The sequence below is a fragment of the Numida meleagris genome, chromosome 11, assembly GCF_002078875.1.
Source record: "Numida meleagris isolate 19003 breed g44 Domestic line chromosome 11, NumMel1.0, whole genome shotgun sequence".
NCBI lineage: Eukaryota > Metazoa > Chordata > Aves > Galliformes > Numididae > Numida > Numida meleagris.
In genome coordinates, this window is record NC_034419.1 from 9238597 (window position 1) to 9265577 (window position 26981).

Here is a 26981-nt window from a genome sequence, read left to right on the forward strand (position 1 = left end):
ATTTGGGTGAAAGTTTCAGTTGACACAGTTTATCCAGTAGAGGAAAACTTTTAACCCAAGTTGAAAAGAAATAAATAAAAACTGCTATCTCTTCCAAGCATTTGGTCAAACAGTCTCAGCACGACAGTTTGCAACACTGATTTCATATTTGGAAGGAAGGTCACAATGGTGCCAGAGAATAACATTCTTACAGTGCTTGGGGAGCGAACACCTTCGGCCAAGCTGTGAGCCCCTGAAAAACCACAGTTTGCACACACTCCAGAGCGATTTGTGATAGTTTGGCAGTGAAAATATTTTTTCAAAGTTCTGGCTTCTTAACCTGAATATACTTTTTGTGCAGCTTTGGTGTTCTTTCATGTAATCTGTAAAAATAGCCAGTGACCTTTAGTGACATATAACAGGCTCCTGGTTTCCTTCCATGGTTTGAAGACTTAAACAATAGCCCCAAAGAAATGACTCATTACTACACTCGCACACATACTCGATGCCTGGGAAACTGCTGGCTGTCGGTCAGCAGGAACAAGAAGGAGATTCACAGAGTTCCACAGCACTCTGTTCCACAGCACGATGGGCTCAAGCAGTTTGGGGACTCGTGCATGAAAGGCCTAGGATGCAACCAGCCAACCTCCCCCCAGCCACTTCTACAGACACCAACAAGGAGGGGAGGATGTCCACAAGTTTTGGGTGGGAGACATCTGGGGAAAGGTCACTCTGGATTGCCAGGGGACTTGGTGGCTGTGCTCACCGAGTTCTTGCAGTAATGCTTTCCGTGCTCTGAGCCTCCTGACATCTTAGCAACCTTTCAGCATGGCAGAGTGGAGGATCGGTGTTCCCCAAACAGCATATTCCTTTAGGTAGGCCAGGAGCATCAAGTTACCCTCATTCTTACAGGGGGAGGAAAACTTCATAATCCTATTAGGCAGCATTCACTTGACACCAGCTTTTAACACGTGTCCTGTAACCTCAGCCAGAAAGAAACCTTCAACAGCTCAGCTGGTGGAACCGTTGCCTTCAGACCACAAGCAACGTGCTTGAAATCTGAGAGAGGAAATATGCAGGTTTCTGAATAAATCAGGATTCTGGAAGTGGGGTCAACCTCCAGGCTGACAGTCACAATATGACAACTGCCAGCATTCAAGGGAAGCAGACAGCTTGCAGTGAGTTATGCTGTCGCTCTGAAATCCCTGTCTCCTGAGAACTTCTACGTGGCTGCCAAAGCTGCTATTTGCCCAACAGAGCCATAGCACTTGGGTCATTAAACAATACTGATGGCAATGCCCGGAGAACTCCAAGCACCTATTGTAGTATCACTGAATTCCTCCTTTGATCACCATGGTCAGAAATACCTGATTTTTATCACTCCTTAATAGCTCCCAATCAACTTTAAGAAGTTACCACAATGCTCATGGTGGAACCTTTGTCAGGCCGGGATAATCATTGACAAAACCAGAAGAGCAGATCTCACCAGCTCAGCACTGTCAGCCATTTGTGACCTTCTGCATGGCCTCGCTACCCCAGGGACAGGGTTTCAGCTTCCACCTGGAAGATTGCTCTGTGCCAGAGAAAAAAAGGCTGCAAATGTAAAAGCCATATTCCCAGGTTCCACAACAGCCTGCAGAGATTAAAAAAGGGAGAAAATGTGAAGCACATTTGAATCATTTCTTGGGGACACATGTTCCCATAAACATACAGTAGGAGCTTACATGCTCTTATAGGCCATTCAAGAGAAACAAATCTGACCCACAGCTAAGATACAGAAACTGACAACTTCTGCATGTCCCAAATAAACCAGTAAATATACCAATACTTACTACTCTTTTATCCTCTCCAAAGCTCTGACAAGTATCTAACTGAACCCTGAGCAGCTGCTCATTCAGCTTCTGTTTCAGGCTTGAAGAAGGACTCAATGCCTCCAAGTTTACCTAAGCTCTCCAGCCATCCCAGTTTGTCTAAGATATCATCTCTACCCATAAGCCTTGTCCAGCAATAAGCAGAAAAGCACATTGTTCATTTGCAATATCTGTCCATTAAAGAGAAATGAAAACTCAGCACTCCAATGAATGCTTCTGAAATCAAAATGGTCAAGAGTCATTTGAATGAAGTTTATAAATGACAAGAAATTATAGAAGTTAATATTATTTTACGAATGTCTGTTTTTCTGTAGGCTGGTGTGTGGCTCTCAAGAGGCTTGAAAACTCCTAGAAAGCTCTTAAGAGCCAAAAACATTGAAAGTGAGCTTTAGGACCAAGACCTCACCGACTTCTCTGGGAAGAGAGATATCAGAACCCATGACAGCTTATAGCTTACATGTTATAACCGCTTACAGCAACTCATCTTTTAAACATGTGGTTATAACCCCGTGTTCAGATAAGAATTTCTTTCTTTTATTACCTAATGGTGATGTACACATTTGGTTGGATGGGCACTAAAACACCAGGTATTAGCTTGAAGCAATGGAGTGGATTTGATGGGCAGCTATATGGTGCATCTACCAACTCAAGTGACTTTCTAGAAGGTTAAATGATAATTGGGATTTTCAAGACTTGCATATTCTTGAAGAGTGAGAAAAAATGGCAAATGCACATATTTGCAAGTGAAGTACCTCCAACAGGCAGGTTGGCACAAGCAACCTAGGAAAGATGAAGTGAAATAAAAACTAATTTATGCATTTAACCTTAAGTAGCAGCTGTGTCTGATGGAAGTGGTGTTTTCCTTCCTCTAATATGTGCACGCATTCATGTCCCTCAGGTACAGATCACAAACCTATTAGTCCAGTTACTTCATCTTGGATAGTTTATTAAATTGTAAGGGCTTTCATTCTCTGCTGCATTTGGGGAATTTTGCAGGCTTTCAGTGCTCCTCCTCAGGCCAGCCATGCAACCAGATGATTAAACTAAATTCCCTTAAAGAAAATCTTTGTTTAATATTAAAACAAAAACATTAAGCTGTAAAACATTAAAGTGTTATTTAATGACCATTATGGCTATATGAGAGCCAGATGGAAGCTGCTCTGCGCTGTCCAAGCTCAGCTTCCCAGGAGCGATGCTCCGTGCGATGCACACCCTCTGAGCAGCACGGTGAACACACGGAGCAGCTCCACCATGCCAGGCTGCTCGCTGGAGGTCAAGTCCTCAACCCAACATACAGCCAAGGAGACACCCATCTCCTCTTGCTCTGAGTGGGACAGAGGGATCGAAACTCCTCCTCATTAACTCCTTAACAAAGCAGCCTCTCATTGAATCACGCTGCAGCTGCTCCAGACCTGCTCCTGGGCTCTATCTCACAGGATCATTAAGGTTGCAAAAGCCCACTAAAATCATCTAGTCCATTAGCCCACCCCAACCATGGCCACTGATCACATCCCTCAGTGCCAGATCTCCACGGGTCTTGAACACCTCCAGGGATGGTGATGCCACCACCTCCCTGGGCAGCCTGTGCCAATACCTTTTTCCAGTATCTTTCCCAAAGAAGCCAGCAGACATCTTGCTGTGCAGCAAATTGGAAAAGACTTGGACTGTACATACACTGTATGGTAGCAAAGTCCATACAGAGCATGTGCAAACAATAATAATTGAACCTTTTCCAGAGAGCAGCTGTCCTGGTGTTTGAAAGTAATGTCTGTTCACTATCTAGCCAATGAAACAACTTAAAAGTAATGAAGGATGAACTTCCATTCTCTCAGAAAAACCTCTATGAATCAATAATCACAGTTGTAGCAAAAACGCTACTCAGCTCTGATTATCAAAAAATCCAAGAGAGCAAGCAGCCAGATCACTCTCAGTGACAACCAAAAAGCTCTCCTCTAATCAGCACGTTGGGCCAGAGAAGCAGAGTTGGAAAAATTCAAGCAAATCCCCACTGGATTCTTAAAGGAGGCTCTAATCCGACTCCTACTGTCAAATGAGAAATTCTGTTCTTGCAGGAAAAGGATCTTCCTCCCATCGCAGAAGCTTCCTCCAGCATCCGAGCTCAGCCAACTGCAAATGAAATCTTGAATCTGTGCCCAGCACGATCGTCAAGAACTGAAACTTTTGAATTAGGATGATATAAAAGATGCCAATAAAAATTTTCTCTTCCGCAAGTCCTATTCCGATGTCTGAATCTTGCTCCACTTCCCTTCCAGCCCAGTTAAAACCTGGGCTGTGCCAAATCCCAGGGCAGACCCCACTCACAGCATATCTGACACAAGCCAGGGAGCAGTCGAAATTACAAGACTGTTTTCATGAGAGCCCCAGATCAAAGAAATCCACCTCCATTTGCATGAACTTTTAGATAAACATCCAAAAAAGTTTGAAGTTCACTGAAGGACTGACCCTTTTCTGCAGTCACCCTCACACAAATCCTGCATTTGCCATTTCTCTTTACGGGTGGTAAGGTCTTTAGGGCAGGCACCAGGACTTCCTATGCACTAGGAATCAGCCAGCACCACCATCCTCTGGTTCTAAACGGAGACTGTGCGTCTTGCCACAGGGTAAATAATACTTGTTAACAGTCCAGCTCTACCACAACTTCATCATGACCCTCCTCTCATCTGTCCATGCTACTCTAGGGTACTGAGGTCAAATTCAGTGAGATTTGATGTGAACATGAAGCATACGTGGTACACCCAAACGATCTGAGACTGGGAAACAAACCCCAAAAATATAACAAAGCTCATCTATGCATCTCTCATTCCTCCTTTGCTCTGACCACCAGATGTTCTCTATTCAACTTACTGCTACGTTCTGAGCTTCAATTAGACCGCCACGATCACAACACAGAAGGTCATAGCGGGTACCTACTTGTGCCTTGGCATCCTAAGTCTGGTAAAAGATATAAAATATGAAAAGAACCAAAAATCCTGTGACAGCAAGTGAGGTTCAGGCACCCTAACCACGAGCTCAAAATCTCACTTTTCCCCATTATAAAAGCAAGCAGTTTCACAAAGACTCATACAATAGATTATCTTCAGGGTTATTGTGACGTGACTATGAAGCTTTTCCGTCGAGCTGCCAGTGGGGAGGAAAAAAAAAGCTTTCTGAATCAGGCTCTTATCATTTATACCACATTACAATCCAAAATGAAAAATGACTTGCTCCAGATTTGATAGAATAAAGCATCTTGAGATGCCACAGAAGTACCCAATTTTCAATAAAGACATTAAACCTAAGCTTCAAAAAAAGGGAATAATTACATCGTTTTTTGCTTTGAGTTTTAATGTTAAAAGTGTCAATTTATAAAACTAGGTGAACATCCACAATTCCTAAGCAGACTGCAGCTAATTAGACCCCTTTTGATCTTTTATTTTGCCCAGAAGCTTATTTAACAACTTTACACAAAACTCAAGGTTTTGACACAGTAGTGGACTGGGGGAGGGGGGAAGACTGCAGAAGAGAAAAATTCTCTCTGCATTTCGCTAAGGTGGAGGCTCATCACCTTCCCAGGCACACATTCTGTCAGCAAAATGCTTTTTAGCAACAAGCTGGACCACCTCTCGTTGGAGCTATCAGCATGGAGACACTATAGAGAACAACATATTCCTAGCCAAGCAGCATCTGCTCTCATTGCAAAGGGTTGTGCAGAGGGGTATGGTGGAAGTGGGGTAGACACAGCTGGTCCAAGCAAAGAACAGAGCCCACACTCTGCCGTGCTGCACCAAAACAAACCTTCAAGTGAGATGGCTCCATCCTGGGGCAGTGGAAGGGACCAGACAGTTCCTCCTGGTTCCTTACACCTCTCCCTCCCGTGAAGAATTGACATCAAAACAACTGTGGGGCCAGATAACACAGAAGTCACTAAGACTTGGCCAGTTGTCATTTCTGCGACCACACGATGGGTTGATGGTTGGACTTGATCTTAGTGGGTTTTTTTTTCCAGCTTTGATGATTCTAAGATTCCATGGATTCAATGACATCAACTCTCTGTTTTCTGTAATGGGGTACTGCCCCCTCTGGGACCTCCACATTTCCCAGGAGGTCACAGCAGTGAAGGATTGCTAAGGGCAGGAATCACCTTACACTGCCCTGAAATGGATCATCTCAGGGCTCACACACATGGACCCCGAGGAGCAGGCAGCCAGCCTGATCCAAGAACAGCTGTTGGGAAGGGAGCAATAGAAGGAAGAGACGGGATGGGGAATTAACTGCTTCTAACAGCACAGCACAGCTGAGTCTGCAGTAACGTGCTCCTGTCTGCAAGCAGTTCTCTTCTGACGGGAAGCTGGATGGATTTGAAACGACCACAGCCATTTGGACGTGCAGCTTTGTGTTCTGTCTCTGTTAATCTCTGTTGAAAGGGAACAAGCCTAGGACCTGGTCTAAACCCCAGTAACAACAGCCCTCCACTCCTGCTCCACTGTCCTCTAACTTAACTATCTTCAGTCTCAAGTGGGAAGAGTTCGAGCTCACCCGGTAGCTGAGTTCATTTAAGATGCACTGTTCAAGCAGGAATAAGCATGCTGAATGCAGCTCTCAGCCCTCACTGTGCACATTCACACACTCACCCATTGGACCCCAACCACCAGCCTTGGGCTGTGCTCTGACCCCCCCCATCCCACATTCACAGCCACTCAGAAAGCTTAAAATGTTGTCTTCAATTTGTTGAAAAATCAGTCTCTCTCACCCAGTTCTGAGGCTGTCCTGGCTTGCAATTTTACTTCCTTTCCTCCTCGCCCTCCTCAAGGTGCCTCAGCTGAACAGGGCTTCTTCAACAACGGGAAGAAAGAGGGAAGCGATCACAGGCTGCACCCACACAGCAGCAGTGGAGTTACTTCACCCCCTGTGCTGCGCATCACAGCAGTAATGATTTCCAAGAATACCACTGACAAAGTTAAAAGCTTAATGTAGTGGCAAAAATCAATACTATGCTCAAGAAAATCCCCTGATGCTGGAGCATCACTCAGGTAGATGGCACTGGGGCATCCCCTCTCTAACAGCAGCTGGCATCCCATTAGAGAGGGGAGGCTGCTTTAATTTATTCCCTTTGTTCTCGTATAGATCTTCCCCTTTTCAAATGCTCTCCGTACCTTCACACTGCAGTTTGGATTCATAAATAGAACCAGTCCTAAAAGCTAGGATCAATGTATGCTCCATTCCCTTTCTGATGGGAGGCAGCAAAAAGGAGAGAGCCAAGAGCCCTGCTGGCACAAACAGCAGTTCCTTCGTGCTGCAGCTCTACCATTAAAATATGGATCCAAATATGGACTCAAAGTTAGTTAACTCACAGAAAAAAAAGAATAATTACGAGTCATGCTTGCATCCCTAGACCAATTTCCTGGGCATAAATCTGCACTTCTGACACTCAAACAAGAACTAGCTAAGACAGACTGGACTGAAGGTGCTGAAGATAACGCCTGGAAGTTGACATGTGGCAGGTCAGAGCACAAGGCTGTGAAGTGTTGGGTCATCCCTTGGTGCTCCAGGGCGTCCTTGTACCACAGTATCATTCATGCAACCTGAGAGGAGAGCATGCAGCACCGCACTGGTGAAACTTGTCAATAATTTGTTTTTTTTTTTTTTTTCAGACATAATTGATAGGGGTTTCTTAATTTGACATTGTTCTAAGGGACAGATCATAGAATGGCTTGGGCTAGAAAGGACCTCAAGGATCATCAAGTTCCAACCCCCCCCACCACAGGCAGGGCCACCAACCTCCATATCTGGTACTAGACCAGGCTGCCCAGGGCCCCATCCAGCCTGGCCTTGAACTCTCCCTTCTTCCATTAAATACACTTTCCTGATCCATACAGCTCAGGAAGAAATCCCAAAGGATTCCACTTGCTTTCAATCAGAAGCCTTAGCAGATGAAAAGCAAACCCTGCCCTGCCACATCTTCAACACGCACACGCGGCCCTACCAAAACACACCGCACTGATGCTTTGCAGTAACACCTGCTTAACACCAAACAAAAGCACATCTAAGTCACCGAGTCAGTAAAATCCAATCCAGCACGTCAAAATATTTCAGTTTCACCTAAACACTCCTCATTGGTTAGCACTAAAAATTAGTTCCATCTCTTCATCCTTCTGCGAGAAAACAAAGTTCAGTAACACGCCTAAGACCAGAGGAATGTTGCTTGAACCAAAATAGTAACTAACATCCCTCAGCTCGTCCTTCTCCAAAGAATGAAGCCCTGCTCCTTCCACCTCTGTGTGTTTCACCTTGGCTTTTATCCACAGCTTATTGCTCTTATTTCCTCTCTCCTATAACCCAAATAAATCCGTGTGGTGCTAACTACAAAGCAAACGGTGAGAGAAAAGGCACCTAATCCCTATTGACCAAAGAGTTCAGGGCAGAGCCACCTGGTGATTCTGGGGTACAGAGCCCCAGCTTCCCAAGGAAGCTGTTCTGCAGCCCACAGCTGCTTCAGCACTGGGTTGAGGCTGTGCCTTGCTGCACTCCAGCTTTGCTTGGCCCCTCAGCCCTTCCACCTCTGCAGCCAAGTTGTACCACAGCTCATCAGGACACGTTTACAAAGCGATGGCTGAGAACTTGGCCAGAAAGCTTTCTGAGCACAAGTGGTGTTGTTTTTACAAGGAGAAAAGTCCACAAGGTTAGGAGAAGGAGGAAGGAACATCTGCTTGCACACATCAGTGCAGGCACAAGCTGCAGCTGTGAAGCCCCTCTTGCTCCCCAGGGCTGCCTGCTAACTGCTGGCATAAATACAGCAACAGTGCTGCACATGTGGCAGGCTGTTTAATTTTAGAAATCAAAACTATCCAGTGATTAAGTTAGTCATCCTTCCTCAATTTGGGACCAACACAACAGTACCAGAGGCAGTGGTCATAACCACTGCGGTTTGCGAAAGTGTGCGTGTGCACCAGAAGCTCTGCTCCGCTCTGCCCAGCCTCACTTTGCAAAGAGAAACACTCCAAGGAAGGCTCCAAATGAAATTCAAGTGCCAGCACGGATCCTGTGACGCAGGAGGCTGCAACCCTGCAAAGCCCAGCGGTATCTTCCCCTTCCAGTTAAAACCAGCGAAGGAAGAAAGCAAACAAGTCATGGAGGATTTTCTGTTTCTCTAGACAAACACGCTAAGAGCAGTTCAAAAGAGGCTAATTAAATTCTAAAATCCCTGTGCAAATACATTAATAATGATTTTGAAATGAGCAGTTAACCAAGGAAGTTTTCAAGGTGGGAAGTGTTTGATACAGAAGAGCCGCTCAGCGTCCGCTGCAGACAATCTCTCTGGATAGCACACGTGCTTGGAGACTGAGCAAATGCTCCTGGGCCTGGGAACGCAGCATCCTCCCTGCAGGCAATCCCCATCACTCCCACCAACAGGCAGCCAAGGCAGCACCAAGAGATGCGGCTGTAAGCCTGAAGGACCACACTGCAGCCCCATCAAGGACCTCTTCTGACCTGTTATCAGGGCAGAGGAAAAGCGAAGATACTATTTCTCCTCCTCTTGTTGTCATGGGAAGTTTCTAAATGCCAGATAAATCTTTTTCCTCTTCCGAGTCAAAGGAAAGAATCAGTAGCCTGTAACAGATGAGTAATGGCTGCTTGTGGGGATGGGGTTAGCCCAGAATCACATAGAATTTTTGCCCAATCAATGGAAAATGCATATGAGATGTTACTATTCTAATAGGCACCAGAATCTTCCCCTTTGTGCACGAAGCATGAAATGATGAGAAACTGATAATTTCTTATAATTGCTGATATGATGGGGTGGAAAATCTGACACTGTTGCGTGGTCTCCACCACTCCCACAGTTCAGAGAACCTCTCAACTTGAAATGCCATCTTGCTCACAAGCAAAGCAGAGCAATGGCACTGTCTTCATTTAACGATGGCAAACCAAGATGCAGAAAAAAGCAGTGATGTGTCCTTGGGAAGCCTTTGGCAGAGCACAGAATTACACCCATTGGCTGAGGCCCTGTCCTGCTCAGACCTCCAGCCACAGTCACAAGACCACCTCTCCCATTCTTTTCCCCTATTTTCTTTCCCCTATTCTCTTCATGCCCTTGCTCACTGAAGTGCAATTACATTTTTTTTTCAGGCAAGATTCTCATGAGATATTGATTCATATGCTTGTTAAAATCCAGATCCATTATATCTCCCTTTTTGCTTTCATTCACTAATTTTATTGTCCTATAAAACAAGAAGATTTTCTGAGGAGATACGTTCACCATGCCGCCACTGCTGCTCAAGGCACACAGCTGCCAGCATCTTCCGGAAACGTGTTTGTTTAGTTCATAAATCCTACTTTCAATATTTTGCTAGATACAAAAATTACACACACAGGACAATAAATTCCAGGATCACTCTTTCTTTGGACATGACAAAGAGGACTGCAGTTATTTCCCCAGCCCTGAAGTATCTCTCAAAGAGCAGTCAGCAGCCTCATAACTTGAGATAAACCATTTAATTTCCAGAAGGAGCCTTGTTTGTGTGGAGACACAAGTTACTGTCTGCTGGGTGCTCTCTGTTCTGATTGCTCTCTGTTGGGAAGCAGACGCTGGGGCTGAGCGTGTTCCTGGCACACAAAGTTGCCTCATTCAAAACTGAAGGATCTCTTTAGCAGTCCATAAGAGGGTGTATTCACTTACCTCAGCACGCCAAGTATGCTCTTCTGCAGCTTCAGCAGCTAGGAGGACAGGCCCCAGAATTGTTTTATACTGCATTATTGATAGATACCTAAGAGAGAAAATGGGGAATAAAGGCAAAATAAAAACAACCAAAAACTGGCAGGGACTGATTCAGGAGGGAAAACAGGGGAGAGGAAAAGCTATACAGACTTAACTGGTGCTTAAATGCTCATAAAAAAAAATAGATGATGAAGTATTTAGCAGTAAATCCAATTGGTAGAAACAGAGGAAAAGGAAGTTAACTGCAAAATTCAACTAGACCACCAGAAAAAGCCTCCAAGCAATTCAATTTGTTATGGCATGGTGAATCCTGCCTAGAAAAGGGATAGAATTCGCATGGAAAAGCAGCTCAGATAAAACAAATCAGGTGTGATTAGCATGTGTAAGTGCACATAAGGTACCTTTAATCTAGGCACACTGTTAGCAGCACAACATAAAAATACGCCAGGGCAAGCTGCTCAGCCACATCCCCACAACTGCAGACGGAAGCAGCCCTTGCTGATACGCTCTGCTGTTGTTTCTATGCAGGATTCAGAGCTCCCCTGCAGACAGCTCACCATCAGTGATATGGGATGGGCAGCAGAACTCTCAGGGGCCTCCACATTAGCAATGGCCAAGGGGTGTTTTGACAAGGCTAATGTTTCCTTTAGCCCAGCTAAAGCTCTCTGCTAAGCAGCCAGTGAAGAATAAGACTCCATAAAACTCATATCTGGAATCTGGGGACTACTCATCAAGAACATAAGTGCTCTTGGTCAAAAATGCTGTTAGATTTACTGTCTGTACTTTTAACTGCATCCTGAAGCATGTATTTCACCACTCTCCTCCATGCTACTGGTCACACTGAGCTCATGAGGAGGAACGAGCACAGTCTGCAGAGATTTTACAACCTTTTCCAAATCAAAGACTATAGATGTGCCAGGTTAATCCTGATTAGTAACCTTCACTGTGAATATGTTGATAACACTGTGCAACTGGAGAAGGCTTTTTAACGTCAGGTGGGCTACATCTCAATCCCACAGCAGGTGCCGTGATGTTTAGTCACTCTGTTGTCCCTTTTCTCATGTCCACTCTTCCACATACTGGTACATTAAGAAAAAGCTAGGAAACAGACCTAGGAGCTGTTATCAAAACTATAGACTTCTACCTCCACTATTTCTGCCTCCAGCCAAGGAATCCAATCCATCCACTGGCTCCCTCTTTTCCTAGCTGAGCTTGGAAGTGCTAAGACACCTTAAAATCCTCCCTGTTCTATACAAGTCTAGCTCATTGTTTGGACATGACACAGCAAAAAAATATAAAAAAAAGTCAATGCTGAGCTGCTTGGACAAAGATGCTACAAAAGAAATCAGATGCACTGCCCAGGTATTGGAATTTTACAGGCTGCTCTTAGAGACAATGACCCCTGGCTTAGTGCCACCATGCAAGTGGCAAGGTGACAGTCAGCCAGGATCATCCAGCAGAACAAAAGGTATGGAAGTACTCAGACACTGTGAGACAGCACTGGAAGAAGCTGACAAATGCAAACATCAGTTACTTGGGAACAGAAACACCTCCTTTGCTGGGCTAAAAGCATGCCATATCTTAGCAAACCCATTTCATAGAATCATCTGGGTTGGAAGGGACCTGTAAAAGTAAGCTAGTCCAACTCCAATGTAGCTTTCATCATTGGTAATACAGCAGTGTCAAACACCAATAAATATTTAATTTTGTCTACAACACACTGTAATGTAAAAGAACACAGAGGTTACCTGCATTAGGCACTGAACATAAACCTTTGCTTTACCCAACTGTCTTTTTTTTTTTTTTTTTTTGCCAGAAGAGACACAACATCAAAGCTTAAGTACTTGAAAGCCAGCCAAGTCGGCCAGTGGGCCAGAGCAGCACATCCTGGCTCCCAGTCCCTGCTTGGAGGAGTGTTATTTGGTAGTCAAAAGCAGTTGAACCAGTTGGATGAAATCTAGATTTTGTTCCTAGCTCACTGACTGACAGCACGTAACCTTGAACAAGATGCTGCACCACCTTCTCCACGTTGAAATGGTTGAACCGACCCACTTCCCTGTGGCTGGGTGTATGGTGCAATCATTGCCCCATAAGTACTCTCAGGTCATCACCTCAAGGGTGCCAGAAAAGAGCAGAGCCCTGTTGTTGTGGGCTTATGCTACATGATGTTAAGAGCCTTGGTCAACAGACGTGAATTTTTTCCAGCACTCCACGAGTTCTTCTGCATAGCAAAGTTAAAGCAAGCGAAAGAAAAAGAGACATCCCCATTTGATTGGCTGTGACTGGCTGCAATTAAAAACTATAATTTATTACCCTGGATTACGAGTATAATTTCAATGCAGAGAATTAAGGTTTTCTTCTGAGATGGAAATAAAGATTAATTTTTAATTTCCTTTCTCATTGCACATTTAAGAGCAATGGACTCCATAGAAAACTACAGGTCAGAATAGTTTTATGGAGGAATGACAATGTTCTGTTGTCGAATAATTTAATGCTCTTGCTGCCTTTTTAATATTTGACTGCAGCTCCCTCATGCGAAACAACGGCAGCAGACGCTATACACATTTGCTGCAGCACTCAGGTCAATGTGACTTTGAAACAGCAAAGTTTTGCTGCTCAGGACTCGGGCAGCTCTGGGAGCTGCTTTCTATAGGAAGGGATACTTGGCTTTTCCAAAGGACAAGCAGCCAATGAAGGATGGGAAGAGCAAAATGAAAGCCTGAGGGAATAAGGAGGCACTGGAATGGATGGGCACAGGGGGTGAATACTTAACACATTGGCAGGTATATACAGATAAAGCAGGAGAAACGTTCCCATCTGGGAAACACTGCCGTAAGACAGCAGGGCTGGGAGGTTTTGCCTGCAGGCAGAACATATTATTCCAATTTCCACAGCACATCAGCAGAACATGGGAAAAAACTGTGAAGCACAAGGTCACAAATTCACCAAGGCCTTGGCACCATGACTGGGTCACCGCTTTCCAAAACAGCTCCCATGCAGTGGAGAAAACCACTGCAGAAAAGCTGGGAAATCCACACTTCTCAGCTACCTGTATCAGAGAATCCAATGCAGCACAAGAAAGGAGAGGTCTGTGCATCCATTCCCCCCAGAGACGGTCTCAGGACAGGAACTGATGATGCTGCAGACAGCAGGAGGAGACCATCACATGCCTTAGGCTCAACATTTGACCCTGGGCAACGGGCAGGGAAAGGAAATGTCAATGGAATTCAGAAATGCCTTAAATCATTGTTCTGGTAGTACCAATTAAAAGAAAAAAGGCCACATTAATGACTTGTATCCCAGCTAATTGAATAACCCTACACTGACAGAACTGTAGCCTAGATGACATAATAATAGGCCTTTCCATTGCAGGTTTTTAAAATTTATTGGTATCTTGGGCTATAAATGGGATTAGATGATGAGATGCATAAGTGATGCAATTGCTGCTCACCAGAGCTAAGCTGAGCACTGTGCAGGGTCATGGGGAGGAGCATCTCAGAGGGCACAGAGGTGACAGCACTTTGAGCACATCCTGGGGACCAAATATTTTGAGGGTTCTCTTGGTGGCTTTTAGGCAAAATCCATTGGAGGTAAGGAAAGAAGGCAATGAATCTAGTTCTCAGTGTTTCAGCGGCCGCTCTCCTTGCAGGATTCCTAGACAACACATGAAGTACCTCAATTTTCAGTGCAGAAAAACAGCAAAATTGGGCACCTTGCTTAGGACCAGTCTGCCACTGTGCAGTAACTGGAGACCTGGTGCATAAACCAGTCCTAAGTGAGACAACAGGTCCATGAGGCACCCCCTCAGCTACAGTGATCCCAAAGCACTTAACATGAGATTTTAGCCAGAAACTGGAGCCAACCACAGGCACAAGGCTACTCCACCTCTCCACTGCTCCCAGTGGGATGCTGGCAGACCCTTTCCCAAACACCCCGGTGCCTTCAGAGAGTCTGGATTCCAGTTTTGGAGCAAAAGAGACACAAAAGCACCAGCTGCAGTAGAGAATCCTCACAGGCTTTTGACATCAGTTTTGTCTCCAGGAGCCCACCCCTGGTATAACCATCGCCTGAGTGTAAAGACTGGTATGTGTCTCCGGAAATGGAGTTTAGATGTTTGTCTTATCTGAACAAGCTCAGCGACTGAACACACTGTGCAAAAAAGCGTGAGCAACCCTGACAAAGCAACTGCCGCCTCCTTATCACGGTCTCCAAAAGGACTGAAAAGAATCAAGCATCAGAGACTTATCTCTTGAGAGATGTTCAGCGCCCATGGCTTACCGATCAGCTCTAACTCCCTTTTTCACCAGAGTTTTGCTGCCTTGTTTTTGGCCACACAGAACAGCCTTGCCACTTCCTGAGTGTGGAGGAGTCATGAGGGGAAAGGCTGTGGAGGATGGGCCCTCTTCGCCAATGCTGTTGCCCTGTATTTCTGGACAACAGGATGTTTTTTTGACCCATGGCAATTTTACCGTTGTGATAACCGCAACAAATGGCCATGTCAATACCACAGGGAGGATCTGAATCTTTGGTGACAGCAATAAACAGAAGATGTGGACAGGTTTCCTTGAAGTCACGTTAACCTTGTCTTCCTCTCTGTAGCCTCCTCACACAGCACAGGCTCAGTTTGGGATCCTCTACCCAAAGTGGGAGAGGGCTCCTGGTAGTGGCCATCTGCTGATTCCAGAATGCATGGACGTGGCACATGTCCTGTGCATTGCAACAACTATTCCAGCAAATGCTCCCACGTATCCCCACTGACTCTTCCACCTCTAATTTCTGCCTCTTCTACACCTTCCACAATGCTCCTAGACAGAGGAACCTGGCACGTCACAGAAAAATTTCATAGAATCACAGAATCCTTTGAGTTGGAAAGGACCCTTAAGGGTCATGTGGTTCAACCCCCCTGCAATGAACAGGGACACCCACAGCTCCATCAGGTGCTCAGAGCCCGTCCAGCCTGACCTTGGCTGTCTCCGAGGATGAGACATTCATCACCTCTGAGGGCAGCCTGTGCCAGCGTCTCACCAACTTTATTCTAAGAAAACTTTTTTCTTATATCCATTCTTAATCTCCCCTGTTTTACTTTGAAACGATTTCCCATCGTCCTATCACAACAGATCCCACTAAATAGTTTGTCCCCTTCTTTCTTTCAGTTCCCCTTTAGATACTGAAAGATTACTCAGCAGACCTCCAAAACTGCTTCTACCATGAAATGTACCAGATCCTTTGAGCCCTTTCCCTGCCTCCTCCACCCACACAGTCAGTCAGCATGGGATTTCCAACAGCACCAAGCCCTGCTCTAACAGCTCCCCTTAAAACAGTGGGAAAACACCTTTTGGTTTCAGTAAGAGTAGAGTCCGATCAATCCTGAATGCTGCTGAATATTCTTCACTAAAGCACAAGATGAGTAAAGCACAGAAATACTCAATTCTGGAACATGAGAGATCAGGTCAAAGCTACCAGTGAGTAGGGAGGATAAGATCAATAGCTTAGACAGGACAAGACACTCAGAACAAATCACGCTGTACTCCAGGCTCTGGAAACCAGTATGAGCCTTCCTAGGTTACAGTGTTAACTCAGCAAGAACAGAGGTATCACAAGTCACTCCATGACAGCGGGACACACCAAAAATGTAGAAACGCAAGTCAGCAGGAATCTGAAAATAACGACTTGCATCTCTACATTGGAAACTGTCTGCAAGAAACAGGCTGGGGCTGGATCCCACATCAGCTGTGTTTGGGATGCAGCTGCGATGGCTGTAATCTTCATCTACTGTAATGTAAGGTCTTCAGGCATTTCCATAATACATACTTTCAACAGTAAATGAAACAAATAGATGCTGGCTGATTGTTCAAATGCCTCCATCCATTTCCAAACTTTAAAGTCTCTGCTCCAGAAACACGCAAGTAATCAACACTGATATCTGTAAGTGTGCAAGGCTAAGTTAGCAACCAATGCTATTTATGGAGAAGTCTCACTGCTCAGCCAATGTTCTTTCATCAGATGGTCCTCCATCAGTCCCCCTCTCACAGGTGCTCAACAGATAGAACAGGGGGTTGGAGCAGAGGTTTCAGCTGGCATAACTAATCCCCAAAGCCTCTTTCCATTCTGTGGAGGCTGAAGGTTCAGCACTGGTCATCGCTTCCTGTTCCTCAGCACAAGGAGAAACTATCATAGCTCAGGCCTACTGAGCAGAGCTCTGAGAAAAGGGCGTTTTGTTTTCAGATGCCTTCCTCTTACAGGCATTGAATGAAGAAAAAAAGAAAACAAAGCAAAAACAAAAAATAAAAAAAAAAACCCAGGCTCTGATGAGAAAGATAAATTCTCAAGAACGGTGACAGGCACCCCGAGCAGATACCGGAGGAGAAACACCACCGAGATCCGATTAGCCCGGTGAATCAGCGCTGCAAACAGTATCTCTAAACCAAAACACCCTTCCTTTTCCCCTTCTCATACTCCTCTTCCCAGCACTGCAAAGCTCTCCCAGCCCTCAGCTCCCCCGCCCATGGCTCCCACACGTCGCCTGCCCAGGGCTTGACATTGCCTTACCAACACTCTCCATTGACACTGATGAACTCAATGCTGGCTGAGGCACCACTCATCCCTGGGTCACTAACACAGCAGTTATCCCTTCCCCTGCATTTAGGGTGATTCAAATCGATTGGGCTGGTGGGTAGGGAGAAATCTCATTTTTTTGTGAAAGAGGAAAGAGTCTCCTTTTTTAATCAAAGGAGGACACGTGGCTGTCAGATAGGTAAAGCTCTCATGCATTTGCAGCCCATTCTCTGCTTTGTGAGCTACTTATACCAACACAACAGGTTTCCTCTACAGGCTCACTGGAGACAAACCTCCTAGAAGACTTTTTGGCTTAATGGACAGGGGTCTGTAGGATTGAGAGAAGTGGTCCATTGCCCTTATCCATTGATCAATCCTAGTGTGCTAGTCAGTGACTGCAACTCCAGATTCTCCAATGAGGCTCTGTGAGACAGGGGAACACCTAGACCTAGATTTCAAGTTAGCTTAGGAAAATGCCTGTGGCTGCCACAGCTGAGCAGGTGCACCTCAAATGCCTTTCATGAGCTGAAACAACAAAGAGCAGCATCTGAGCCACGCAGAGCTGGGCAGGCTTCTCCTGCTCTCAGCTAGAGGCCTTGGGGCCAGGTAAGAACTTGTATTGCATGGGAGAGGGAAGGGAGACGTAGATGTGGCACTGAGGGACATGGTTTGGTGGGCATGGTGGTGATGGGTTGACAGTTGGACTTGATGATCTTTTCCAACCTTACTGATTCTGTGGTGCGAAGGGGACTGGTGGGATGCTGCTTTTCCTTTTCTTTTTTTCTTCCACATAAGCAACAAATAACAGCTCCAGCCTCATCACAGCAAATAGAGCAGCAGACATTCTCTCCAGAATAATTAATTGTGCCTGAAGAGCAAAGAGGCAGGAAGAGGAGTGGCAGAAGGATTCCGTCCTGAGCTGACAGAGGAATCCAGTCAGGTTTCAGCTATTTACAAACACTTTGCTGTTAGCAGGCTCTTCCCAGCAGCATGACCATTACCATACGACTGCCTGTAAGCAGCGTCACGTCCCTCCAGCGTCAGCCAGATCAGCTCATCATTTCCAGACCCAAAAGGTACCATTTTGGTCAATCCAAACTCAAGAGGCAAGTCCAAAGAACAGAGCCTGAAGCAGATGAATACCACAGCCCTTCCAAATCTCTGGCAGCATCCTTGCCATGTGAGCATGAAGCCAGGGGAGCTGGGGGGAGCCAGCCAAGCACCATCACAGGCACTCCCCGGCCTCCGCTCCTCTGTTCTGGGGCCAGCATCAGCCATATCTCTAAAGGAAATAAGCTCCAAGAGTTGCTCCAGATCCAGCAGGAGGAGCTGGCTAAACACACATTTTTGTCTTAATGTAGGGCCTAAATAAACAGTCAAATAAGAACTCAGTCTAAAAAACCCTGTAGTTTAAAGGATTCCCTCAATTCTCCCTGTTCCTTTTATTCCCATGGCAACTGAAACGAGTCTGATCTGCAGTCTAAATACTTTTTTCTGCCCACTTTTCTATTATAACTAGAAACACACACACACAAATTTGATGCAGACCTGTACATTTTTTCACAAACACTGTAACACCTTCAACCTAAGCAATAGCTGAAAGGTATTTCTTTCTTAATTACAAATACGTCAGCCTCTGTTAATGTAGAAATTGAGTTCTGGTCCTATGGCTAATGAGGGAAAGGTTCAAACCACCACTCACTTGCCACTTCAGAGACAGAAGTAGATGGAAAGACCCTCACTTGCAAAAGATGGAAAGAAAAGACCTTCAGAAAAGACCTTCACTTGGAAAAGATGACAAGAAAGTAGAAGTGGCACTGAGGGACGTGGTTTAGTGGGTATGGAGTGATGTGTTGATGGTTGGACTAGATCTCTGAGGTCTTTTCTAACCTTAATGATTCATTCATTCACTGAAATTATTTGGTTTAAACAAATGTATAAAACCATTGTCTCATGCCACCAGCAAGCAGAATGGCCAGAGGAGCCCTTTGCCTGCCTCAAGGCAATAAGGGACTTGCAGGACCAGCTCCTCATTTAACACTTTCTAATGTCTCTAGCAGGGTTTGGGACACTTTTCAAAGGATCCACAGCCCTTTTCACTGAGCTAAACATTTCCTGAGACCCTTTAAAAACTCTGTAGAAATATTTTGCACCTCAGCTCCTCCACAGCCCTTCTGTGAGTTCCAGCTCCACTAAATAACAATAAAACAGTTCGCTTGAGTCACGAGCATGCTCTGTCAGAGGCCAGGAGCAAGCTGCAAGGACTTTGCAAAATTGTCAGATATATGCACCTGCTTATGAGTGGATACTTTGTCCCATATTTTTGCAGTAGGAAAAGAAACCTGAGGTTTTACCTGACAGCTTCTTACAATCCAGCCAGTGTAAGGTATAATACAGTCTTTTTTTCCCTTGCTTCTCAGATCTCAGGAGCGCGTGCCAAAAGACTGTCAACTTGTTAAAAGTACATTAATGCAAATTCCAGAGCTTTCAGTTATGTTTATGCTAATAGAAAGCCTCCCGCTCTGTGACAGGCCCAAGTGAAGAGTCAGTAACAGGAAAATTAATTCCAGCTGTTGAAATTGATTTAAAACTAGCTTATTCATAATAATAATAATAATAAAAGAATTCCTGAAATAAAAATTAAAAAAAAAAAGGGAAATACAGAAAGCACAAAATCATGTTTACTGCATGAAAGCAGAAAGGGTTCTCCTGTTGGGAAGAAATCTTCCAAATTTAATCAAGCCTGGTTAGAAGAAAGCTCTAACTTGTTATCAGGTTGTAAGTGTAGATTAACATGAAAAGAATTAGCTATGTGCACAGCCTGATTTTGCAAAAGAAACACAAGGGTTTTGTGCATGTATTTTGTTTTATATTCCTGACGTCTAATCCACAGGCAAGGAGACCAAATCCAGGCTGCAACAGGACAGGTAGTATTTCAGCTGATAATGGCTGTGTCCTGAGCATACCAGAGCTCTTGGGTGGGAACATTAGCTTCCCAGGACCACTGCATTTATTCAGTGTTTTCACATTTGTTTTTTTCTGACTTGAATTCTGAGCGATTTCCATGTTTAGACAACCCCAGTCTCAGGATCGTATATCCCAACTTTGCTGGGGTTTCGCAGTTCAAATCAAGATCTAGATGTGAAATTGCTGGCTGGCCTGCTGTTTCTAAAGTGATCTCAAATGTTCATATCCTTCATCTAAAGAACGAAATCCAACAGTGGTCCTCAGGCCTTCGACTATCTCTACATATAGCCCTGAAGTATTTCATGCCATTTCAGGGCTATCAAAAGCAGCTGAAGGAACATAACACCTTGCAAAATTCAGTTCTGAAATGGAAAGGGAGGCATTCTTTAAAATTTGTTCAGAAATAGGCTTTCAAGCTTTCAACACCTACAACTGGAGCCAGATCCAAAAATACCCAGTGTTCTCATTTAACCAAACAAAGGGGCTGAGTTTCCAAAACACATGATATCCACTGCTGCAATACTCTCCTGAGTACAGGATCTGCCCCTCTCCTAACGAGCACTTCTAAAAGACCTGAAGTTGTATTTAGAGTCCTACATAGATGCTAAGACCTATTTTTAGCCCCTATAGTATCCAGCTGCAAATATATGAGTAATTAGCCACAATTGCATCATCTGATTAGGACCATATTCCTTGCAGCTTTGGAAGGGACTGATCCAGGGTTCACTGACATCAGCAGAACTCTCTCCATTGAGTTCAGCAGACTTCGCATCCAACTTTAAGGAACAGTCTTGTTTTTTACTACTGAAAAGTCCTAACACCCTTTCACAAGACTTCACTGCCCCCATCTCTTATTTCTGGAGAACGAAAGCTCCCCACCTTGAATCTGTTTGCACTTACCTCCATTTCAATGCTGCACAACTTCACAGGGGTGAAGACGGAGAGGTGCCATGGCTTGCATGGATTTTAACCAACATATGACACTGAGGAATTCACGAGTGTGTGCGCCTGTGAGGATAAAGCGTTGGACCAGTTTCAGCAAGAACCTTGGCAGAAGCCAAGTGAAACCCAGCTTAACACAGGAAACCAATAAAGGAATCCAGTCCCAGCCCTGTAAGGAAAGAACTGGGCTGGAGGAGATTGCTTCCTTTCAAGAGGGAAAGCGAGAAGGAGCTTTCTCTAGAATTCCCACTAGAATTTCAGAAATTTGTCCCCTTATTGTCAACTACACAGGCTCAAGATAAACTTTATAGCCTGCCAGAGCTCAGTAAAACAATGGAATGGGCAGAGTAACTGCTGGAATGGAGACACTGCCATTTCAGAGACCAGCAGTATCCCTGACTCATGCCATCAGAGGAAGGAAAGAACAACAATAAAGAAAGCAGAGGCTATTTCTCAGACTGCCCCCCATGACTTCTGCTAGTGCATGCCAGGAAAGAAGGACACTGCACATTTTTAACTGAGGAATGTGCTGCTAGAACCATCATTTGAACTTAAAAGGGCCGTTCACAGCTTTATCTACCAGCTATAGCCAATTCATGTGGGGAAACGAAGCATTGCAAATTAAATGAAAACCTGATTAGTAAGGAGGAGGAGGGAGGGATGGCACCCTTTGCAGGACTGTGACATCTCTCCTGAAAAATGAAGTTTTACGGATGGAAGTAGGAAGGATTTTCTGAGGGCTCCTACTTTCCTCTGCCCTTGCTCACCCCATTTTGCAGCGTGTTCTTCACCAGGCTCTGGCTGTTGTCAAGTGAACAGCCAGGTTCTAATCTGATGCAGGTCAGGCTCTGCCTGCCTTCAGCTCCCTTGGCCCAAAAATCAGCAATCCAAACCCAGGAATTCAAATGCCATCAGTTTGGGGAGAGAGTGGTGGTGTTTGTTTTTAATAACAATCGGCTTTGGGTTATTTTTCTCTGCCTTCTGGATCCTGCATCTTTGAGGCATAACCAAGTCAAATTACGTGTGGGGGGGTGGCGTTTACACAAACACGAGGACTTGAAACGTGCTCTTAAAATGAAGCTAAAACTCTCATGCAGCTCTTTAAATCTCAGAGACCAGGTACTAAATGTGGTGCTGCACATCCCCTCCATTCTATTTCTTATCCACACAAAGTAAGCTTGTCTTAAGAACTGAGTGAAGACAATCAGGATTCATCCCTACTACTTACAGAAACTGTTACTATCCAAAGTCTTCAATAGACAGCAAAATCATGGGGTTCTTAATCTATTTTCTCTTTACAAATGGAGTTTGAAGCAAATAGGTAGTAAAAAAGTAAGGAAGAATGGATACGTGTACAGGGAAGGCTGGAAGGACTCCTCTGCCTGCTTTTGCAGGGCTTTGAGGCCTCCGGCCTAGTCAGAACGATGGTGAAACACAGGAATTTGAGAAAAGGGGAAAAAATTTATCATCACCTCAATAGCTTCCTGGTCACACCAGTCTGAAGTGACGCCTGAGCCTGCAGGGAAGAGCAGGGTACGCAGGATCCCACACGCACAGGGTCGAGGTCACATTCTCCATGCGCTGCCCTGCTCCACATCCTCCGGCAGAAGGCTGGGCTAAGAAAGCAGGCACGTTTCAAACAACCTCGACATCATCCACAGCTAATCAGACACTTCCTAAAACACGAGTTAAGCTGCGCAGCACACATACACCTCCTGCTGGATCAGGCCTTCATTTCAAAAAGGAGCTGGACTCTTTTACAAGGCATTAAGTTTCATTTGCAATTACTTTGGATTTTATTGCACTACTGAATATAACAGGTTCATTAACTGGGCCAGCAACATTGTATCCATATGCCTTTTTAATAGAGCTTTTCTGTTATTGTTTCCTTATTGGTCTTTTCCCTTTTGCAATATGCAACTGGCTTTTACTGGCATCCAGCTTTCGCAATAGGCCCCAGGTGGCTCCTCCTGGAACCTTATTTGTTAATTTGATGGCTGAATTCGTGCAACAAGGAATGAAAAATACTTAATGAAATGCCCGGGACACTACTTTACAGCAGTGGCAGCAACCCAACAAATATTCCCTAGAGCGTAAGCCCTCTGGGTTAAGCCATACCCTGCCCCCTTCACCCCTAGAGGGAAGATGCTCCTTGCAGACACAACTGCTTTGATTCCAGTGGGATGGAAGAGAGCCATAACAAGCATCCCCCGTGAGCACCACGAGGAGCTGAACACAGGGGTTCCTGCTCCTACAGGTGTAAGCTTTGGAGCACCTGCAGCATTCCTGGAACGTAATCAGCAATTGAAAGAACTGTGCCCTAAATTTGACAAACCACAAAGTTTCCATAGAGAACGTCATTTTTATTTTTCAGGGCAAAACATCAAGAGAGTCTAGCTCAGTCCAGCAGCTCCCACTAGGAACTTGGTGGCCAGGTTTTCAAAAAGAGCTCATCTCCCACCAGCATCTGCTCTGCTAAGGGCTTTCAAGAGCTTGTGTTCTTTTGAAAACCTGATTCCCTGAACAAGATACCAGCAGCTGATGGTTAAACGTGAAGGGCATGCACTGTTCTCTTGCTCTCGCCTTGTTAAATAATGCATTTCCTTCTACAGCGGATAAGCACTGAAAAGCCTCATGGAAGAAATACATCTAAAGGAGGGATTGGAATAGAGAGATAAGCCGATGGTGGAGAAGAAGAAGAGAGTTCCACTTGCACAATTCCATGTCAAGAATTTCTTATATGAGACCCTCCCTGCCATCAGAAATGCCAAATTATCACAAACAAAATGTTTGTAAGAAAGGTTTGATTCTGGTGACTATTGCAGACTTGGGGGAAAATGGGGAAAAGGTTTCAGGTTTTTGATTGCCATGAGTCCTCATTTTGATATTTGCTGAATTTACAATTGGAAAATACTTGAAATATTTAAAAAGTAAAAATTAAATGAGATGCTTCAATTGTGCAGATCATGTGATGCATGGGGCTTTAGGTTTTGGGGTATAGGGCTCTCTTGTTTTATTACTTTTGAGAAGAGCCATTCCATCCTGCTTTAGGAAGTGACTTGATTTTTGCTATTTTTCCATGTCCTAAAAAAATCCTCCTTCGATAGGGCATCATAGGAAGCTCTGTTCTAGATGCAAGCACAAGGAACACCCAACAGCACTCCCTTTCCAGAAACAGCATCCTGAAACAGTTGTTCTGCCAAGAGCACGAGCAGGAAGGGTCTTGCTGGGGTAACAAGCCACATCCCCCTCATCTCCCAGAAGGGAGCATCTCGCACTTTCTCACCAACTGAGGACTGCTTGAGTTAAGCAGTACTGATAAGCCACCGCACAGATGAGAAACATTTACCTGTCCTCAGCACTTAATCCCCTCTTACCTCAAGTACTCCCTTACATCATACCTCAGAAAAGGCTTGATCCAAGGACGTCCTGCTGTGACCTACCCCTTCAGCCCTCCCCACAAAGCCCCTCACGTAACCTCTCACCTCTCCCCCTTTCTCAAAGCCCAAGGAGCCCTCTCAGCATCTTCTCCACTGGTGTTTTTCTGGGACCCGGACACCTGAAGCAGTGCAGATATCTCCGCACGCAATCCGGCACCAAATCGGAGCCCTTCAGTGCTTTCTGGAACACACAGCTATCTTCAGAATCCCAAACAAATACATTAATTGCTTTCAATTTATCAGCCTCAAATCATTCTGTCTAATTACCATTCATCTAGAGTTTGTGTTTTTAATGGTTTATGGGTATTGTTGGTAATCTTTTAATTTCTCATTAAAAACAATATCTTGTACGCACTATGTGTGAAAAGCCCTAATCCGATAAATCAAGCAAGAGTAACACAGTTAAAAGGAAATCAGTGGAACAATATTTGGGTTTATATATTTCTGCCAGTCAATTTGTAATTAAAAGTTGCTACTTTAAAAAACACAGTTGTTGCTGTGAAAGCCATTATCAGTCGGCATTTTCATATGAATACTGCTTTAATTAATTAGCAAAAGTAAATACATTATATATCAAAAACCGCTTTCTCACTGAACCCATGCGTTCCAGAACAAAAGGCTTAATAAACCACACAAAAGAGGGACAAATTAGCTGATCCCACCCTCCCTTTTCAGGTTTAGTCTTTTAAAGTTCTCCAAGGTTCCCCCCCAACACACTTGCCTTTTTTTTTTTTTTAATACATTGTTTGTTTTTCTTTAGAAGTGTGTATGGGGGGAGAAGATGCTACACAAACACAAAACACGCCATTCAAATTAAATGATTTGGAAATCAGTTTTGCTGGTTCTTAGAAAACAAGAGTGTTTATGATTATTAAAAACCAAATGTAATTACGATCACATACAACAAGGTCCCTTTGGAACAAATTATTTGCTGAACATTAAGGGGTTAGAATTTGATTCACAAAAAGAAATGATGCGTTTGAAAAAATTCTTTTGTCTAGGGGCTTTCCAGAGCCTGGAGAGAGCAGGAGAAAGTGCTCAATTTTTGTCAATACACTGGAGGGTAAGTGTGGATGAAGAGTGTGGTTTCAGCCTAAGGTCTATGAGAAGAACATCAACAGCATCTCCTAACTCCTGTGCCTTGAACAGGAACCAAGGGTCCTGCCATCTCACTAGTGAACAACCACTCACCTCGTCCTGGCCTCTTTGCTGAATTGCCCATCAGTGAGGAGCAGGGAGTGGAGTGGGCACCTCTGCTGACTGATGGCTGTGGCTGCACAGGGCAGCAGGCTGGTGAGACCCGAAGACAGGAGCACAAATGCAGATGGAGAACCTGACCTAAACAAGAGCCAAGAAGGGCAAATATCTGACCAAAAGAAGTACAGCAGGACTCAGTGGAAAAATGCAGTCACCCAAGGGAGAATTTAGACTTTGTGTATCTTCTCCTTGAGGGCAGTGAAGGCTTTCCACGAAAGGATGCCTCCAAAAATAAAGACCAACACTAGGAAGTTGATGAACGTGGACTGGCTAATTGTGTGACCATTAACCACCATTCAGCATCTAAACCTGCACAGGAAACCCGAGGCTACACTCAGCCCCAGGCAGTTTGCAGTCACCAACTCCCACTCCCTCCAGCAAAATTCCCATCTCACCAGATATTTAATCTCACCCACTCTGCCCTGACTCCAAGCCATCTCCCCATTTACACCAGATACTTAGCATGCTTCCTCTCCAAGTAGATGGCAAGCAAGCCTCCTTCTTGAATGAATCAATAAATCTTCATCCTCTATTTTGGGATGCATACAAAGACCTCATGATCAGTCCTAGTTCCATATGTTTTTCCTTTTCTCAAGTTTTCTCTTCCCTTGTGCTCCTAGACTGCAAAGCATTTGGAGAAGAGAACATGTTTTGCCCTGACTGCCTCACACACCAGCAGTGCTCTAAGTGATCAGAATTAATACTTCAGGAAGACTTAGGAACCCAAGTGACTTTGAAGGCTGTCTCCCTGCTTGCTCAGTTCCCATAAGCCACCACATCACAACAGCAAATTTCTCCAGACAGGAGCTGTTCACCTTTCCACCTTCTACTTTCATCCAAAGGCTTGTCCATGCAACCCGCTTGATGCCTCATGTACCCACCTCAATCCCTCATTCCCCAGTTGTGCCTGAGATACAGTTTGACAAGAGACATCTGATACAGGGAATGCCACAAGGTTTCAGCAAGAGGCAGTTTCCTTGAAGTCCCAGTGCGACCCGGACACCAAACCAGTTACCTTACTGGGGAAGCCAAAGTGATGCTGCCCATCAGTTGTGGGCTTTTCAGAACAGCCCTACTGTATTTACTCCTCAACCAGTGCACAGCCTAGTCAGGTACCACTAAAGTTAGCTAGGATCTCCTTCCAGCAAAGGCCACATGTCAGCATACACAGGAGATTCCCATGCAATAGGCAGGGCTTGGGCTGGGATGCCACAGAGAGCACGGCACTGGGGGATGTTCCAGCACAGAGAAGTG

General features: G+C 44.9%; 1 long non-coding RNA gene across 43 annotated transcripts in view; it reads right to left on the reverse strand.

Moving 5' to 3' along the window:
- The window catches only part of LOC110404654, a 124716-nt gene extending 101946 nt beyond the window's left edge, over nt 1-22770 (reverse strand). For 16 of the 43 annotated variants that reach the window (XR_002442392.1, XR_002442418.1, XR_002442399.1 and 13 more), the window contains exons 1-3: nt 22503-22767; nt 20989-21096; nt 10528-10615 (exon numbers count right to left, since the gene is read on the reverse strand). This is a non-coding gene — a long non-coding RNA (uncharacterized LOC110404654). The other 27 variants (XR_002442421.1, XR_002442425.1, XR_002442415.1 and 24 more) reach the window with 13 other exon arrangements.